A 19,340-nucleotide genomic window follows, 5' to 3' on the forward strand; every position below is an offset into this window, starting at 1 on the left:
GAGAGCAAGGAGGAGGAGCCGGCGTTCAGCGCCCTGCCGGGCTCGGCTCGGCTCTCGGCATCCGCGGCCGCCAGGGGCAGCAGAGAGGCGCCCCGAGGCCCGGCGCCTGCACGCCTGCCGCCAGCACGCCCGCCGCCGGGGGCGGGGCTGAGCGCTGGGACCAGAGGATGCAGCGCGGGGCGTGAGGATGCTGCGGCTCCGCCGGCATCCGGCGCCCGCTAGCCCGGGTCCTAGGGGCCAGACATGCGAGAGGGGGTTGAGGGCGACCTGGGAGAGGCGCGACCTGGGGCCGTGGGAGGGGTGGTCTTCCCCGCAGAGTTGCGCTCCAGGACGGAAAGTTTTTGCGTGCGGCCCTTCCAGCGCGCCCTGCCCTCGCCAGTCCTGTCGCCCACGGTGAGGCGCCCCCGAGAGGATCCCTGCGGCTTAGTGGAGAGGGGCCGAGCAACGCCCCTTCCCCGACGACCACCTCAAGGGAGGAGACCCCGGTGACCTCTCCTCCCAGCCACCACTCCCTCCACCTTTTCTTCTCTTGCTCGGTGGACCTTGGGTGGTGGAGGATTCTGCGGATGCCTTTTGGGAGCTGAGAGCAATGGGTATATGGAAGTGGTTCTAAAAAACAGGTGAGTTTGGAGCTAGAGGAGCTGCCTTCCCATCTCAGGCTGCGGGGCGTTGCAAAGCTCAAAACTCGGGGCCCCGCAATGCGAGTCTCCGTCTCTCAGAGAACCACTGTGCACACTTTGCTCCACATCCACGGTAGTGGGAGTGCGGACTCACCCACTCTCCGAAGATGCTGCTTAGCGGACCAAGCCCCTGGAGCCGTTTCCAGCGCTTCCTCCTTTGAGATGAGGGTCGCCTGGATTAGCGCAGGCAATCAGGGATCTGATTCTTGGGAGAATTCACTTGAGGCTTAACTGCTCTGGCCAGCTATTAATAGAGAGGAAGCGTTAAATTTCTTCTGGATTTTGGACATTTGATGCTTTCATTGAGATTCCCACCACTTCCTCCCTCCTCCCCCAGGGGTTGGCAGCAAAGGTGTTAAAAGGTTTTCTGGTATCTCTCATTAAAAAAATTTTTTTTCATTTTCTGGGAATTACCTAAAATATATAGACTCTACCCCACAATCGACATATTTCCCTCTTTTCCCCCGGCACCCTTTTAGTTCTCACAGACTATTTCTGCCCCGTGACTGAAGCTCAGGGATTTGAAGTTTCTTTGTCATGAAGTCTGCTCTGGCTCTGTCATCTAATGTCCCTGCACTTGGCATCCTGTACGTCAAAGCCAGGATCAGGATGGGCGATGAAGGAGGAGCTTCCGGTTGATCTTCAGTTGTGATGTTTGTGTGAATGGGCTTGTTTTTGGTCAGACCCGAATAAATTTCATTTGCCTTTGCTCTCTTTGGAAGTGTTCCTACATAGGAACCGCTAAATGGCTAAGGTGTCACGGAGTGGAGATTCTCATTTGAAGGACTGAGAGTGTTAGTAGATATTTTTTTTTTACTTACTGATCTCATATGTCAGACACCGTGCTCAACATTTCCATCCATCCATACATCTTTTCAATAATTATTGCTTGTCATGGACTACCATCCCGAGCAGAGAAGGACAAGTGAGACCCAGGCTAGTTCTGGTGATGATGCAAACTGATGGTCTCTGTGGAAGAAGGAAGGTGTGAAACTTACCAGCTTCTTGGAAAAACAAGCCATGTACACAGTGACTGGCCAGGTCAGTGAGTGGTGTGGCCTCTCAGAGCGGTACCTGTCTGTGGGAGGAACTGAACTCTAGTTTGGAGTGATCAGAAAATGTGTCACAGAGAAGATTAGGCACAGAGGAAACTACTCTGCTCTGCACTTTGGAAATGGGAGAGGATTTATAATGGTAAGGTGAAGATTGGTCTTGCCAAGGGAAGGGGGAGTAATGGTGTCAGCAGAGGCTTCAAGCTGAGCAACTGTGGTATGTTTTGGTGTTGAGTGTGGTTTACCTGGGATGATGGATTATTATTTGGGATTTGGGAGTGATAAGTTTGTAGTCAGACTTGGGTCAAATTATGAAAGTCATCTTATGGCAGCCTAAAGAATTTGGGTTTTGTTGACAATGGGGAGCCACTAAAGGGCTTTCTGTAGTAAAAGGATAAATAGAAAGTATGACTTCGAAAGATTACTTTCTGGCCTTGATATCCAGGATGTATTGGACTAGAGACGCTGGTGAGAAAAGTGGTGATGCACTATTTATGGTGGAAGAAATGAAAGCCTGAACTTTGGTGATCCCTTGCATATGGAGAAGAGAGGGCAGGTGTGAGAGACACTGTGAAGTAAGGGGCCTCATCCGAGGATGTGCTGCATGACTGGATTTGGGGAAAGGGAGAGAGAGAGAGAGCTCAGAGGTAGAAGTAATGAGATCTCGGAACATTTTCCTCTGCCCCTACAGCTTTCCAATATTCTTTCCATTTTGGTGTTTATTCCTCATTGTGTATGTAAAGGTATATGCAAAGGTGGTAGACAGCCTCTCGGATGACCCCAATGATGCCCACATCTTCATGTGCGTGTCCTACTGTGTGGGCTGGACCTAGTGACTTGTTTCTAACCAACAGAATGTGGCAGAGTGATGTTCCTTCAGAGGTTAGGTTACAAAAAGACTGTGGCTTCTGGCTCGCTCACTCTTGTTCTCATTGACTTGCTCTTAGGGAAGGCCACAGCCATGTTGTGAGGTACCCATTGGAGAGGTGGGTGTGGCAGGGAACAGAGGAAGCCTCTGGCCAACAGTCCGTGAAGAACTGAGGCTCTTTGTTCAGTAGGCTGTGAGGTGCTGAATCCTGTCAACAGCCACGTGAGTCTGGAAGTGTATCCTTTTGCAGTCAAGCCTTGAGATCACAGCCCTGGCCCTCAACTGTGAAAGACCTTGAGGCAGAGGCTCCCAGCTAAGTCAAGCCTGTATTCCTGACCCACATAAACTGTGAGATCGCTAGTGCTTGTCATTTTAAGTTATTAAGTTTTGGGGTAGCTTGTTACATAGCAATATATAACTAATACAGAGTGGTTTGGGTGTAAAGTGATAGAATAACAAAAAACTTACTAGAAAAATACATTTAACAAAGGGAGAAGTCTGAGCAGTGTTCTCTTGTTCCTCTTTTGAGCCTGCTGTGAGTTGTATACCATTTGTTTTTCTAAAACTTTTTGCCAGCTTTTTGCAACTGGTTTATACTAATATCTCCTACATGCTGAGTTTGGTATTTTATCTTTTGGGTGCTCAAGTTTTTGCTATTTAAGCTCAATCATTACTTCATAGAGAGATCTTCAACCATAAGGTCATTATGTGACTGTTGGGAAAATTCTTTATTAACCGTGATGCCACCACAATGGTGGCTGTTACAACCCTACTCTCCTTGAGGTATGTGGAGGGTACAGTGATTAAGGGACTCAAGCCCAAGGGCTGGGAGTCAGTGACTTGAGCTTCCAGAAGATTCTGTCTCTTTTGGGAGCCACTATAAGTCACTCAAAAATGAAAAAAAATGAAAGCTTGCATATCATCAGGAAATGTCAGGACATCTAAGGTACAGGAGAAACAAAGCTATGGTTCACTATTTTAACTACTCCAGCTGAGTTTCTCAAGTTATTTCTGCCCAGCTCTCTGAAGATGGTATGACAGCCCAAATATTATTCCCTTCTAGCTAGGAGGAGTTTAGTTTGCAACATAGTAAATATGGGCTGGAATCTCAAAATGATGTGGCATCTCTCAAAAACAAGACTTTGGATACCATTGCCATGTTTCACTGATAGAACATGTATACATGATTGCAGTTAGAATTACCAGGTGTAATTATAGTCTCTACTCTAAAGCTTCCATAGTTTCTCTGACTATAGAAATAACAATAACCATAACCCATCTATGACTTTGTGACTGTGGATAACATGGCCATCAATTAAATTACACTGCTGGGAGCCAGAGAATGAAGAAAGCCTTGCTCATCCAACTACTAGACTTTTACACTTGACTTTAGATGATAATTGAGGTCAGTTGGGAGTAGTATTAGGGTGAGCATGGTGCATATATATTTTTATATACACATCTATACTTACATACCAATTGTGTATATAGCAACTTTATTGCAGACTTGAATTTCTTTTGGTAGTAAATAGTCACAAATTTTCTTAGTGACAACAAGAATCTTACACATCCTTAATAGGAATAAATTGACCTGCAAAACAGTAATTTAAAGCATGTTAGTATAATGTCTATGTGATAAAACTGTCTAGCAAAGGTGTAACACCTTCTTCCTGCATGATTAATGTTTAAGGAAGATAAAAAGGGTGTAAATATTTTTATTGTTTTATTATCTTTCTCAGAAGAATGACAGTGGTTGGTTTAATTAAAAAGGAGACTCTCCCACAGACCAAATAAAGAAATCAATTCAATGGAGATGACAATGGAAAATACCTATTTAATTTGAATAACACCTGGTTCTGGGGAAATGTGCATCAAATACGGAGCCTGCATTCACTTAGTCTGATTCATGTGCTGTTTCAGCACATTATTGAAAAGAAGAGGGAATATTAACGCTCTCATTTGAGGATATTAAACTCCTGCTGGGGTCGAGGTGCGTGTGTGCACACCCTACTTCCTACCTAGACTGTTGTTGGGAGTTACCTGGAGGCGACAAAGAGAAAATGACATCTTCCATTAAAACGAGGCATCCCTGGAATTGTTTGATGTTCTTTGCCTTAATTGAATCCATCTATCCCATCTGCCACTCTGCTCTCTATTTTCCTAACCCTCTCTCTCTCTGAGAATTATAATTTGCAGGGAAGTTTGTTACATACATTGTTACGTTTTATAAAAGCTCCCTGCATCTGGAGGGCAGGTGTGCCATCTTACTTGCCTTGTTAGATTAGGTTGCCTGCCTCTTCCCCGCCTCCTGCATGATGGTGGATCAAATAGGACCGGGATAAAAGACACCCAGTAGCACCAGGAATAGGAAAGGAAACAGGAATTCAAGACTTTTTGTTATTAGTTTCAATATAAGACCCTAGTCATGCCAGGTCTGAATAAACACAGACTCTATTAATAAATAATACTACAAAAACATGAAATCTGTGTTCTGACTGGGGCAAAAAAGCCAGCATAGTAGTGTATTGTCTCAAGTAGAACTGCCTTGAATTCTCTGGCATCTTCAACAGTGACTTTGATCACTTTGGACTCCCTTGTTTTTGTTGTCTTGTCGTTGTCATATACTACTCTTTGCAACCCCATGGACTGCAGCCCGCCAGGCTCCTCTGTCCATGGAATTTCCCAGGCAAGAATACTGGAGTGCATTGCCATTCCGTGCTCCAGGGGATTTTCCTGGCGCAGGGACTGAACCTGAGTCTCCTGCGTTGGCAGGCGGATTCTTTACCACTGAGCTACCAGAGAAGGCCAGGTCTCCCCGGACCAGCTCTAATGCTACAGGCTAAGGTGACCACTACTGCTCGGTGTGTGGTAAAGCCAGCTGCATACCTAACCACTACTGTTTCTCAGGGGTCGGGCAGGAAAAAAGATAGCATCTCTTTAGCCTTGTTCTAGAAATCACTTTGACTTCTTCACCTAAATATAAATAAGTACAGATCTAACATTAATGTACACAAATTAATTGAAGCAAAGTCCACCCACTCCATCCAGACTGCCAGTAATATAGTCGGGGAGGCAGGACAGTTGGAGGCCAGAGCACAGGCTTGAGATCAGCAGAGAGGAATTAGAATTGCATTTTAGTCATGTGTTTGAGAAGCTTTCTTAATCCATCTGACCCTCAGTTTCTTCATCTGTTAAATGGGTACTGAGGCTCTTTTCTTCAGATGGTTGTGAGGATTAAGCGAGATTCTGGGTACTGATCCCCCAGTGTAGGGCCTGGCACACAGTGGATAATTATAAATGTTCACCACAATTATTATTTTAGTTGCAGAGCATCCTGTGGACAACAGCTGCCAATCAGAAACAGGCTGATCCTCTGACACTAGGAGGGCTCCTATGCTTGCTTCTGACAATGTCCTTCTCTTTAAAAAGGAAACTAAAGCTCATTTTTGTTTGAATGGGGCTGCTGCCTTGCATCCGTTAGTGGAGACCACTGTCTGAAACATCTTGTGCCTGAAACTCCATCCTGACCTGGACTTCAGAACAGGGTAAATATCCCTTTGTTCCAGGAAGACCTTAGAAAGACCATTTTGTGATGCACAAGAACTGCAACATTCAAAGTGTGGGTGGAGATGAAACAGTCTGCATGACAGTGTAAATAGTTGTCTTAATAATAAATGGACTGGGTCTCTGCAGATTATTTTTTTTCCTAAGAAAAAGTTTCTTTTGGGAAATAATATTGAATTTTAAAAATCATGTATAAACGTGTTCTCACAAGATGGTAAAACAATACAGACAAGGGGAAAATTCCCTTTGATTAACCCCTTCAAACATCCCCAGATCACTACTATACCCCTAGCTCTGAAGGCATTTTTCCATACTATTTTTTGATACATTTACCTCCTAGATAGATTTAGCATTACAAGTCTAGATGATATTGCTATGTGTTCTTTTCTATTTTTAAAACATCAATAGCATCATTTTGCAGGGATACACACATATCTATGTATGTGTGTGCATATGTGTATGTATATATATATATATTTATCCCCGGTTGAGGAAGAAGCCTTGCATGAGCATAAACGTGACTGAAAGGTGCAAAACACCATTCTCTGGATACTGTATTTTTCTTCTATAACTTTCTTTTTTCACACGTACTGTTGCATGTTTTTATATATAGAAATCCCTCATTCATTTAAACTGCTCCTTAATAGCTCATAAAATGTTCCAGAGTCGATTATTGGTGGACATTTAGAGTTCTGATTTTATAAAAAATAGGGTGATCAACATCTTTACTTTTATATATCCTTTCTGAGCACATGAGGGAGTATTTCTACCCAAAAGTAGAATTGCTAGGCATGTACATTTTGAATTTTAATAGTTCTGCCAAATTGTCTTCTGAATTAGCTGACTGTACCTATTTCCTCATGCCCTAATTAACAATCAACATTTTCAAACATTTTAATTTTTGCCAATATTATGGTAAAAATAGCTATCAATTTGTGTTTCCCTCATTTCTAGTATGTTTTTGAGTATTTGTTCTTATGTCCATTGTTGGAGAAGGCAATGGCACCCCACTCCAGGACTCTTGCCTGGAAAATCCCATGGACGGAGGAGCCTGGTAGGCTCCAGTCCATGGGGTCGCTAAGAGTTGGGCATGACTGAGTGACTTCACTTTCACTTTTCACTTTCATGCATTGGAGAAGGCAATGGCAGCCCACTCCAGTGTTCTTGCCTGAAGAATCCCAGGGAGGGGGGAGCCTGGTGGGCTGCTGTCTATAGGGTCGCATAGAGTCGGACACGACTGAAGTGGCTTAGCAGCAGTCCATTGTATTTTCACTCTGTAAATTGCTCTATCTTTTAATAATTTGCTATTGGTATTTTCTTAGATCTTTCTATTGATTTGTAAGAATTCTCTATACATTCTAGATTTAAGTCTTTTGTCTGTTGGAAAATAATGTAATTTTCCAGCTTGTTGCTTTTCTTCTCTTAATCTTATTTATTTCTTCTTTTCCAGTACTTTTTTTTTTTTCATTTGAATGTAGTCAGATGTATCAGACTTGTCCATGAGGCCTTTTACTTTTTGTGTCTTGCTTCAGAAGAGCTTCTCTTCCTCAAGGTTTTTTTGTGTATTTTTTAATGCCTAATAAGGTTTTTTTTTTTTTACACTTAGGTCTTGTACATTTTTGGTTGCTGCTGCTGCTGCTGCTAAGTTGCTTCAGTCGCGTCCAACTCTGTGCTACCCTATATTTGGCAGCCCACCAGGCTCCCCTGTCCCTGGGATTCTCCAGGCAAGAACACCGGAGTGGGTTGCCATTTCCTTCTCCAATGCATGAAAGTGAAAAGTGAAAGTGAAAAGTGAAAGTGAAGTCGCTCAGTCGTGTCTGACCCTTCCAGGCTCCTCCGTCCAAGGGATTTTCCAGGCAAGAGTACTGGAGTGGGGTGCCATTGCGTTCTCTGACATTTTTGGTTAATGATATAAAATAAAAAATTAATTTTTGATTTTTTTCCTAACAGTTACCAATTTTCTCAGGTATATATTGAATTGTTTATCTTTGCTATAGTGAATCCATCACATACTCACTTCCCAAATGTATGGGTAAGTTTTTGAGCTCTTTTCTGTTCCACTGCTTAAACTATCTTTTCCAGCACCAATTCCTCTTTTTTCCCCATTGAAATATAGTTGATTTTGAATGTTGTGTTAGTTTCAGGTTTATAGCAAAGTGATTCAGATATATGTATACATATAAACACAGGTTTTCTTTTTCAGATTCCTTCCCTACAAGATATTGAATATCCCTGGAGAAGGGCATGGCAACCCACTCGAGTATTCTTGCCTGGAGAACCCCATGGACAGAGGAGCCTTGTGGGTTGCAGTCCATAGAGTCACAAAGAGTCGGACATGGCTGAAGTGACTTAGTATGCACAAGATATTGAATATAGTTCCTTGTGCTATACAGTAGGTCCCTGTTGCTTATCTGTTTTATATATAGTAGTTTGTCTCTGTTAATCCCCAAATCCTATTTATCCCTCTCCCCACTGGTAACCATAAATTTGTTTTCTATGTCTGTGAGTCTGTTTTGTAAATAAGTTCATTTGTATCAGTTTTTAGATTCCACATATAAGTGATATGATATTTGTCTTCCTCTTACTTCACTTAAGTATGATGACCTCTAGGTCCATCCATGGCACTTCAGATGGCATTATTTCATTCTCTTTTATGGCTGAATAGTATTCCGTCATGCATATATATCACATCTTTTTTTATCCATTCATCTGCTCTTGACATTAGGTTACTTCCATGTCTTGGCTATTGTAAATAGTACTGTTATGAACATTGGTGTCCACGAATCTTTTCAAATTAGAGTTTTCATCTTTTCTAGATATATACCCAGGAGTGGGATTGCAAGATCATATGGTAATTCTCTTTTTAGTCTTTTAAGGAACCTCCATACTGTTTTCCATAGTGGCTGCACCAATTTACGTTTTTACCAATAGTGTAGGAAGTTGCCCTTTTCTCCACACCCTCTCCAGCATTTATTATTGGTAGAATTTTTGATGATGGTCATTCTGACTGATGTGAAGTGGTACCTGGATGTAGTTTGAATTCCCTTTTCTATAATAATTGGCAGTGTTGAGCATCTATTGATGTGCCTGTTGGCTATCTGTATGTCTTCTTTGAAGAAATGTCTGTTTAGGTCTTCTGCCCATTTTTTTGACCAATTCATTTTTAAATTACTCTTGTTTCATATTTTATGGGCTTCCCAGGTGGTTCATTGGTAAAGAATCCACCTGCCAATGCAGGAGCCACAGGAAATGCGGGTTTGATCCCTTGGTTCGATGCCTTGGAGGAGGAAATGGCAACCCACTCCAATATTTTCGCCGGGATAATCCCATGGACAGAGGGGTCTGCCAGTCTTCCTGGGGGGTGGGTACAGTCCATGGGGTCACAAAGAGTCGGGCAGGACTGATCCACTGAGCACACACACACATGTTTCATAATATGTTTTGCTGTCTTTTAGGAAAAAAAAAATGTTTCTTTGCCATTATGTACTTAGGGTATTCTGTCTTAGTCCATTTGAGTTGTTGTAACAAGATATCACAGACTAAGGGGCTTAAAAACAACAGAAGTTTATTTCTCACAGTTCTGGAGGCTGGAGGTTCAGGGTTGGTGCAGGCAGATTTGATTTTCAACGAGGGCTTCCTGCTTCATAGACGGCACCTTTTCGCCAAGTACCCACCTGGCGGAAGGGGTGTGCTAGCTCTCTAGGTGTCTCTGATAAGGGCATTAATCCCTTCATGACCTAGTCACTTCCCAAAGTCCCATCTCCTAACACTGTCACCTTTGGGATTCGGACTTCGGCATTTGTCATACCACATCTCATGATGGAGACTGGGCCAGATGAAGAAAATCACCGGAAACCTGTCCTCACTTCCTACTCACGGGGAACCACAAATGTGGACCCAGTGGCAACAGCCAGTTTGGACTTTTGGTGAAAGTATCCCCCAAGGTGATTTTCCAAATCACGGATCTCAGACTTAGGGAAACAAAGTTGAGAGATGGTCTTTCAAGTGTTCTGAAAAGGCCAGCCTCTCCGAGTAGTGGGTGAGCCTCTATGTGGATATTCCCATCTGTCAGTCTTCCTGGGAGAGGAAGAAGAAGCCCCGGGAAGTGAAGACGGGAGAAGAGGAAGAAACAGGCCTGAGGCAAGCACTGGGCCCCTGTGCTTCCCAGATGGCAGTCCTCTGTAGGTCCCCCAGGTGGTAGGAATGAGGTGGACGAGAGCCTTTCAGAGGCTGGGAGCGGGCCAGGTAGCATCCAGTAGAAGAACCTGTCTGGGATGACCTAGGCGTGACTCTGGAACCCTTCAGCCAGCACCCTTCCATTTGTAAGGTATGGTGTGCTGTCATTCCCTTGCTTTCCCTGAGGTTTAAATGACCTGGTCTTAGGTACCCGTTGTGGGAAATTAGGTGATGGGCTTATACTTACATGGGAGCCACAGTAGCAAGGTTGCAGGTTGCTAGCTTCACTTCATGCCAGCTCTGTGTGGTAACAGCACCGTTATTCAAGAGGAGATGGCAGCCCCGAGTCTGGGAGGTGGCCAGGTACCAAGTGAGCAGGAGGATGCCTGGGCTGCAATGCCTCAGGTCAACACCCAGCAATCCATAACACCTCCAGCCTGGCCCTCCAAAGGAGAAAATCCTGAAAACGAGAGGCCAAGGTTTGGATTATATTTATATGACAGGAAACAGAAGCCTAGCGTCTTTAAGGTCATAAAACAATCGTTGCAGAACTCAGAGCTAAGCCCAGGTTTGCTCAAACAAAGTCCCCGTTGTTTGGAGGCCAGCTTGCACATAGATGACTACTTTTCAAGAATGATTCTATAAGGCTATAAATTTAAATTTCCAAGTAGGCCAGTATTTCTCAATGAGGGACAATTTTGCTGCCTCTGCCTTTCCTGCCCTGCCTCACCCCACGGACATTTGGCAATGTCTGGAGACATTTTTGGTTGTTGTGACAAGGAGGGGCCTCTCATAGATACAGGCCAGGGATCCTGGTAAACAGCCTACCATAAGATGCACAGACATCTCTCCAGCAATGAAGATTTATCCAGCCCCAGATGATAGTGAGGGGGTCCAGAAACACTGATACAGGACCATCGATTTCCAATTTTCCTTTTTTTCTTTTTTGTTTCCAGAGAATGAACAACCAACCCTCGTCAACTATTTTTCATCGTGGGCTTCTATCATCACACAGATACCTAGCGAGGGTGGGGGCTATGAGATCCATCATTGCTACCAAAAAAACCCAATAACTCAAATCTTTTCACTTTCAATATATGAAAGCCAAGTTTTGTTACTGGATGAATTGTTTGTAGAATAGAAAATGTAAGCGTTCTACCTTGGGATACAGTTTTCAGGCAATAATCAAGTAATGTGGTCATCTCTTTCTTATTCTCCAAATCCTTTACAGACCATTGCTTCGCTATTCTAATGGGAAGGCTGATTGGCGCTGACACCCATGCTGGGTAGCTCTTATTATTCCCAATTTACAGATGATGAAACTGAGGTGCAGAGGGGAAGTAAAATAAAGCACAACTCCTTCTCACTGAAGTTATCAAACCCCTGGCCAGGGCTCCTGAATAGGATGTATACTGCACAGTTGAGCCACTTAAAAAAAAAAAATCATTCATTTATTTATTTATTTTTAGCTGTGTGGGGTCTTCATTGCTGTGTGGGTTTTTCCCTAGTTGTGGCCAGCGGGGGCTACTCTCTAGTTGTGTGTGACTTCTCACAGTGGTGGCCTCTTTTGTTGGGGAGCACGGGCTCTAGGTGTGAATGCTTCAGTAGTTGCAGCACCTGGGCTCAGTAGTTGCAGTTCCTGAGCTCTAGGGCTCAGGTTCAGTAGCTGTGGCTCACAGGCTCAGCTGCCTGGCAGCATGTGGGACCTTCCCAGACCAGGGATCAAACCTGTGTCTCCTTGATTCATAGGCAGACTCCTTACCACTGAGCCACCAGGGAAGCCCAGGTTACACCACTTTTAAGGGACCAGCATTCATATCACAGACATCATTGATTTATTGTGACAGTCTTCTTGGGGAATGGCACTGAAGTGCCTTCTAACAAAATCAGAGATACAAAGATTATTTTGTAACAGATGGAAAGAAAATTTTCTTGGAGAAAGTGTATCTTTTCCTAATGCTCACTAAGATGCCAGATGAATAGCAGAAGGAAAGGGGTTGTTGGTCCCTCTTTATCTATGTTAACAGTTCAACTGGGAGTTTTACATTTTGCTTGAACAGAGGTCACCTTCCCCTGCTGACCACAGTTGTGTAATTATAAAGTGAGTGAGGCAGGTTACAGTGAATTCATCTGAGTTGGCAGACTTCCCAAGAAGACTCTCACATGTGAGAAATGTAGTGACTTGAGTGTTGGAATAAGTAAAATGATGTTGGAATAAATAAACTGATCTTGGTATCTAAATTTGGTTGTTCACATTTCAGGTGTAGATTTAAGTCATCTAAAGGCTGGAGGAAGAGACATTGACATGTATATCAGTTTAATAAATTTGGCAGCAGGAGTGCAAAGAATATCATTCCAAATATGGATTGACCCATGATTGATTAGCAACGTGTGTGGCCTCGTTTGTGATCGATGCCAAGTAATGGAAGATGCTGGACTTTTAGGAGGCCAGGGCAGATGTTGGAGCACTGATCAACTGATGGGCTCCATGTTGGCCCTGTACAAGGAGAATTAAATACAGGTAAAATATTGTAAGATGGGAGTTGATAGTATTGCAGGTGTTATCGGGGCCTGTTTGAACTTTCATTCTTTGTACCTACAGAACCATCTTTAACATGCACACACTACTCTAGGACAGAACTGCCCCAGTCTACCTTTGTTATGAATCTGTACGGTGTCATTTCATGATGCTTTAAGGGAAGAAGGATCTCACTAGTTGCCTCATTTGAGAAGGCAATTTTTCTACCTACACAAACATCCTGGCCTATAGAGACTTTGGCTAATCAAACTAATCATCTCTTATCATGTCTAGCAACCACCCAAGTTGGAGTGGGAGGTGGAGTATATACAGGAATTACAACCCTCATTTTATGATTGGGAGTAAGAGAAGCTGACAGACTGACTTTGTCTGGCCACATGCCAGGTGGCACAGAATGTGAGTAAGTGTGCCCACGAGGAGCTTACAGTCTGGTTTGAGGGCAATGTAGGCACAGTCAGTAACTGGAGAACAGAATAGCCTATGAGAAGGTGCTAATCTGATGTGCAGATAATAAATGCCTAGATGCCTTAAAGGACAGGTTACTGTGGTGGTGGAGAGAGCTTAGGAGAGAGGAGGAATTTGAGCTGTACCCTGAAAGACTGGGAGATAGAAACAGCCAGAAGGGAACCGAGTGATGGATAGGGGCTTAGGTACATGCCTCAGGCCACAGATAATAGTTCCTTAAAACAAAGCTTAGTAGAAAACAGGCAGAGGCAAGAATGGATTTGGAATCAGGAAGGATTTAAAACTGTTACACCAAGTCAAATTCTAAGACTAAAATCCATAATATGAGAGAATGTGGGTAATAATACTGTGTGTTCTTAGTCAAGTGGCATATTTCTTTGAGAAATACTATTTAATCAAGAAGAAATGTCTAAAATTAGGGCTCTATTGATCCAAATGAGCTAACCAAGTGAGATTCCTGAGCTTTTCAAGGCGCTCTGGCCATTTGAGTGCCTTTCACTTCACTAGCCATCTGGCCAGCATGTTTAGAAATTGTACCCAATTGTACTGATAAAAGGGCAATCCCTGTGTTAGTGGTTTATCTTTAACACTTCAATACTGGGTCATCTTCAAAGACAAATTCCACAGACCTTCCAGTCTAAGCAGCCTGACCAGAAGTCTGAGCTTGCCTAAGGAGTTCCAAATTATGCAAAATTATTAATAGACTCCCCCTTTTAGTCTCAAAAGTGTTCTGGTTTGGGTAATAAATTGTGTGGCTACCCTAATTCTAAATGAGCCACTTTGGACTTTTTTTTTGCTTATTCTGTGAATCCTCAGTGGCTCAAAATGATGCTTCCAGCTTAAGGATATTTGTCTACATGTGCAGTCTGTCTTTTTGAAATTTTTTTCCTCGCTTATAAAGCAATCTTTGCAAAAAATACAGAAGAAAACAACATGAATAAGATAAATTATCATAAATTTAGAAATAAGTGTTAATATTTTGATATAGATGCATTACTGTGTCTATTGATTTTACATATATTTATACATTTTTAGCTCCCCAATCTCCAAACCAAGCCACTTTACTTGGAATAGCATTCCAAATATATATATATGCTATTATATAAAATTATATATTTAGAACTATATAATAATAGAAATAATATAGATAGATGTAGATATGCTGACGTTTTAAAATAAAATGACACTTTAAAATAATCACTTTTAAAGACAGCAGAGTATTCTAATGAAAGTGAAAGTTGCTCAGTCGTGTCCGACTCTTTGTGACCCCATGGACTGTACAGTCCATGGAATTTTCCAGGCCAGAATACTGGAGTGGGTAGCCATTCCCTTCTCCAGGGTATCTTCCCAACCCAGGGATCGAACTCAGGCCTCCCGCATTGCAGGCAGATTCTTTACCACCTGAGTCCCAGGGAAGCCCCATTCTAATGAAAGGTTGTTCTTAAACTATAATGTATTTAAATTCTCAAAATGAGCAGAAGACCCAAATAGACATATCTCCAAAGAAAACATACAGATGGTCAATAGGCATATAAAAAGATACTCAGAATTGCTAATTATTAGAGAAATAAATGCAAGTCAAAATACAATAAGGTAACACCTCACATGAGTGGCCATCATTATTATATAAAGTCCACAAACAATAAGTGCTGGAGAGGGTATAGAGAAAAGGGAACCCTCCTACACTATTGGTGGGGATGTAAATTGGTGCAGCTACTATGGAAAACAGTATGGAGATTCCTAAAGAAAGAGCTACCATATGAACTAGCTATCCCACTCCTGGGCATACGTCTGCACAAACTCTTTAATTTGAAAAGATACGTGTACCCCAATGTTCATAGAAGCACTATTTACAATAACCGAGACATGGAACCAACCTAAATGTCCATCTTGCTAAGTCATGCCTGACTCTTGCAACCCTATGGACTGTATCCTGCCAGGATCCTCTGTCCATGGATTTCTCGGGCAAGAACACTGGAGTGGGTTGCAATTTCCTTCTCCAGGAGATCTTCCCAGCCCAGGGATTGAACCCATGTCTCCTGCTTGGCAGGCAGATTCTTTACCACTGAGCCACCTGGGAAGCTCACAATGAAACATTACTCAGCCATAAAAAAGAATGAAATAATGCTATTTGCAGCAACATGGATGAACCTGGAGATTATCACACTAACTGAAGTCAGTTAGACAAAGACCAATACATATGATGTCACTTATATGTAGAATCTAAACTATTACACAAATGAACTTATCTATGAAAGAAAACAGACTCATGGTTGCTGGGGGTGGAGGGGAAGGGAGAACAGACTGGGAGTTTGGGATTAGCAGATGCAAACTAATATATAGACTGGATAAACAATAAGGTCCTACTGTATATCATGGGGAACAATATTCAATATCTTGTAATAACCTATAAGGAAAAGAATCTGAAAAAGCATATAAATATATATACTTGAATCACTTTGCTGTATACCAGAAAATATCATAACATTGTAAATCAATTATACTTTAATAAATTTTAAAGTAAATAAATACGTTTTTAAAATCCTTAATTCGAAGACATTTAGGTTGTTTCTTTTTTATTAACAATATTGTAATGAATGTTTCCTGCCACTAAATCTTTCTACACACTCCTGATTATTTAGAAAACTTTTTTATAACTGAAATTGATAAGTAAAAAGGGATATGCACTTAAAATTTTTAATTGCCAAATAAAAAATGTGGCCAGCATGAGTAAGAATTCCCACTCATGGCCTCATCTATGCAATATTTGTTACTCCTTTTCATTTTTCCAGTCTGACAGGAAAGAACTTGATCTCTTGGTTATTTGAGTTATATCTCTGGGTGTTTCTTTTTAAATAAATTGCTCCTTTTTCTTTTTTAAAAATAATTTTATTTCTTTATTTTCGGCTGCTCTGGGTCTTCATTACTGCCTACAGCCTTTCTCTAGCTGCAGTGAGTGGAAGCTACTCTTCACTGCAGTGAGCAGGCTCACTGCGGTGGCTTCTGTTGTTGCAGAGCACAGGTTAGGGTGCGTGCGCTTCAGTAGCTGCAGCACTCAGGGCTGGGTAGTTGTGGTTCCTGGGCTCTAGAAATTGCTCATTTTTCTATTGGAGTGTTTACATTTATCTTATCGAAGTGTGAAAGTTCTTTGTATTTTAAACAAAGTAACCTTTTATGTTAGAAGTTAGTTGCAAGATTTTTTTCTTACTATTTGTCTTTTCACTTTATATATGGTAGATTTTTATCTGTGCATGGATATGTGTAGATTCAGATGTGTACTTATACAATTATACCTATCAGTCTTTCCCTTAAAAAATTAAAAAAAAAAAATTTTTCAAGATCTTTAGTCACAGCATGCAAACTCTTAGTTATGGCATGTGGGATATAGTTCCCTGACCAGGGATTGAACCCAGGCCCCCAGCATTGGAAGCATGGAGTCTGAGCCACTGGACCACCAAGGAAGTTCCCCAGTCTTTCCCTTTATATTCTTATGTACTTTTTTAAAGGACTATTCACCTGAGAAATTTTAATCTCAATATTAACCTGAGAAATTTTCATATTTTTTTCTGATGCTTTCAAACCCCTTGAGCTCCTGTTTCAAACTTTACAGGGCAGACATTGTAGATCGATGAGACATGCTTTTTGTTTCTATGGTTCAGTATAACTCCAAGAAGGGGTTTAATCACTTTACAAATTCACAGATAAGTCACTGCAAGTAAGAACTGGTGATATGCATTCTTCTCCTCAACCATAAAACATGTATGCCTCCTTTCATGAAAAGTTGTAATGGGAGTTAGAAGGGACTAGTTTGTTTAGATTTCTGCCTAGTGAATCACTGTCTCATTAATATGCTTTTTAACTGCATGTATGTGTTCTCAGGAACTATGGCACAAACCCAAGGTTCTAATACACAGTCAAGGGAAAGCTACAGCCAGTCATAGGTCCCCCAAAGCAAGCAGCTTTCCATGGAATGCTGTCCCTGGGTTTCATGGCAGAGTTACCCTTCTGTGGTAAGGAGGGCACTCCAAGCAAATGCATTCCTAGTTCTGTGTGCTTGTATGTTAGTTGCTTAGTTGTGTCTGACTCTTTGTGACCCCATGGACTGTAGACCACTGGGCTCCTCTGTCCATGGAATTCTCCAGGCAAGAATACTGGAATAGATTGCCATTTCCTTCTCCAGGGGATCTTCCCCCACCCAGGGATTGAACCTGGGTCTCCTACATTGCAAGCAGATTCTTTACTATCTGAGCTATAGGGAATTCCCTATAGCTACAGGGAAGTCTAGTTCTAGCTAGGACCATTGTGGCTGACCTTGTATCCAGGCTTCTATGCTGGTATGCTGGGTTGAACCCCATGTGACTTCAAAGACCCCTTCTTCATCTCTCAAGTTAGGCCTGAGCATCTTGCTTTTTCCTTGGCCCTCTCTGTGCCTGTTTGGCCCTCTCATTGTTTATTCTTGGGAGAGAAGAGGGTCTCTCCCACTCACAGACCTCACGGAAGTTCTCTCGGGTGTCTTCAACTCCACTGCTCTTTCATCTAAGGCCCTCTTCCTGCAGGGTAGGAGAGGGGAGTTCTTGAGCACCAGTGAGGGTTGAGTGTAAGATCCATGATCACCACCACCTTGATGCTGGGAAAGGACAACCTCCCTTTGTTCTCGGCTGTTGGAGCTTTACCCCTGTTGCTCAGCAGTGGGGCCTCCAGGGCCCAGGCCAGCTGCCATCTCAGGGCATCAAACCCCACCAGCTGATGGCTTATCAAGAGAAGCCCAATCATGGTGGGAGTCTGGGGAGGGGGACCATGATCCCACCCCAGTAGGTCTTTACTCTCTGGTTTTGTCAAGGAATTAGTAAATAGCAATCCATGCAATAGCTGTAGAAAATTTGCTCTATCACCAAGGAATAATCAGGTTATGATGCCACTCAGGGGACCAGAGCAGGGATTTGAAAGTAGTTTTTAAATTTTTTTTTTTTACTATGGAATGACCTGATTATGGATTTGACTGACCCCTTCCCCAGGTACTACACCTCTGCAAGAAGTACATCAGGGGCCCCTCAATCAGGGGAAGATGAACCAATTTTCCTTCTGCCTAGTCAGTGCCATTTGATCTCCCTCTCCCCATACTTTTTTTTTTTTTAACTGAAGTATGGTTGATTTACAATGTTGTGTTCATTCCTGCTATACAGCAAAGTGCTTCAGCTATACATCCGCTCTCCATACTCATATTCAGCATCACAAAAGCCAAAGAACGAATTTGTCTACAATACAACCCTCCTCCAAGTGCTGGGGAGGGAGAAAAAATCAAATAGGAGCAAAGCCCAAACCCTTCCTAGTGGGCAAGGCTCATTAGTAAAAAATTTTAGTCTTGCGATCCATTTGATAACCATACATCCTTCCCAATGGAGATCAGCAGTGTGTCAGATGGAGATCGTTTAGGAGATAACTCATTTTCCAACCTATTCTGGCTTCTCAACACTCTGAACTGGGGAAGCCAGTGATAGGGGGCTGGGGGTAGAGAATTGTAGAGCAGAACCACATCTTCTGTGCACTTATTCATTCAAGAAACATGGAATGAGCTTTCCTCTGTGGTAGGCAGTACCAGAGAAGTGGGAAAGAAAGAGGAATCCTGCATATATGATCTGTCTCAATTTTTGCAAAGACATTTCACAGGGTCACTAATGACATCTGCAGGAGGTTGAATGGCCCCCCTGAAGATATCAGATCCTAATCCCTGAAACGCATGAATGCACTACCTATGGTAATATATGGTCAACCTACTTTGCAGCTGTGATTAGAGCCAGTTCAGTTAGTCGCTTAGTCGTGTCCAACTCTTTGGGACACCACAATTCAAAAGTGATTAGGTTAAGCATCTTGAATTGGAAAGATTATCCTGAATTATCCAATTGGGCCCTAAATGCCATCACATCTACCCTTTTAATATGGAGGCCGAGAGAGATTTTACAATGACACACACGGGGGAGAAGGCAATGTAAAGATGG

The 19,340-nt window shown here is 42.5% G+C and overlaps 1 long non-coding RNA gene across 1 annotated transcript; it reads left to right on the top strand.

The window, feature by feature from the left end:
* Positions 1–134: 134 nt before the first annotated feature.
* On the top strand, positions 135–8,668 carry LOC132659732 (uncharacterized). The gene is made up of 2 exons (XR_009600478.1): positions 135–6,145; positions 7,771–8,668. It is a non-coding gene; the product is annotated as an uncharacterized LOC132659732 (long non-coding RNA).
* Positions 8,669–19,340: the final 10,672 nt, after the last annotated feature.

This window comes from Ovis aries, chromosome 4, assembly GCF_016772045.2.
Source record: "Ovis aries strain OAR_USU_Benz2616 breed Rambouillet chromosome 4, ARS-UI_Ramb_v3.0, whole genome shotgun sequence".
Taxonomy (NCBI): Eukaryota; Metazoa; Chordata; class Mammalia; order Artiodactyla; family Bovidae; genus Ovis; species Ovis aries.